Raw genomic sequence first — 1103 nt, forward strand, 5'->3', positions numbered from 1 at the left:
AAAAAAAAAAAAAAAAAAAGTGAGGTCAGCTATTCTGACCGAAAGTAAATCTGAAGATTAATTGGTTAAACATACTATCGTTGCTAATTAGCATAATTATTATTTACAATAAAGTGAGCTAAATCTGTAGCTACGACTAAAATATATTTAAATTACTGTGATATTGTGATGCTAAAGACGTGTTGAAATTAATATGTTGAATTTCTCAACCTTGCCTAAATACCTCTGAGAGTAATTAGTATAATTAAAAGTCACTAGAGAAAGTGAATGATTCTAATAACAGGATAACAGATTCAAGTCAGATGATTTCCAGTTCTTTGTTTTCAACAAAATTAATGGTAGCTCTATTTAATTGTCAGCCGAGGAAGGAATACTATTTGGTTTTTGGCATGCAACTCAGAAAGAAACCAAAGAATTGGTTGACATTCTTACAGCAAAACTACTAGCATTCCCACCTATTTGTTTATGTAAATTCATTTCTCAGCACTTGTATCTATGAAAAAACAATTGAAACTGAACCCTATTAATCTAGCAGTAGGAACTGTTCATCCAGATAAATGAATTAATTGGTGGGACAGCCCCATGTGTCTCACTAAGAGATGTGTTCCCAATAGAATTTCACCTTTTATAATTGTGTATTATCGATATCTGTAATTGTGTCATTTTGATCCACTATTTACTAAAGATTATTGTGATGATTACTGACTTCAGAAGAATTCCAGCATAGAGCCATAAAGTTACAGGAAATTTTTTTTAAGTTTAATACATACATTATATTTTTATTGCAAAAAAGTGATCAATAAAAGGTTTTTTAAACATCAAAGTATTGCATTTGAATAACATTTTATAGTAGAGTACAACCTAAATATGTTAGAGATAATAAAAGAACAATGTTGAAGAGCTCCTTAGTGTATGCTTTAATGGATAGCGGCCGGTTATTTAGTTGTTATGTAGATTCTCTTGGATACATTATAAAAAGTGATTTAACAGTTTTAAAAATTGTTTATACTGAAAAGTTGCAATGCTTTTTTTTTGGGACGGAGTTTCACTCATGTTACCCAGGCTGGAGTGCAATGGCGCGATCTCGGCTCACCGCAACCTCC

General features: G+C 31.3%; 1 long non-coding RNA gene across 1 annotated transcript in view; it reads left to right on the forward strand.

Moving 5' to 3' along the window:
• LOC119468134 overlaps positions 1 to 900 on the forward strand; it is a 9508-nt gene extending 8608 nt beyond the window's left edge. The window contains exon 2 of the long non-coding RNA XR_005196769.1: positions 25 to 900. This is a non-coding gene — a long non-coding RNA (uncharacterized LOC119468134). The remainder of the gene's footprint in view (positions 1 to 24) is intronic.
• Positions 901 to 1103: the final 203 nt, after the last annotated feature.

The sequence above is a fragment of the Cebus imitator genome, unplaced genomic scaffold (assembly GCF_001604975.1).
Source record: "Cebus imitator isolate Cc_AM_T3 unplaced genomic scaffold, Cebus_imitator-1.0 Scaffold385, whole genome shotgun sequence".
In the NCBI taxonomy this organism is placed as follows: Eukaryota; Metazoa; Chordata; class Mammalia; order Primates; family Cebidae; genus Cebus; species Cebus imitator.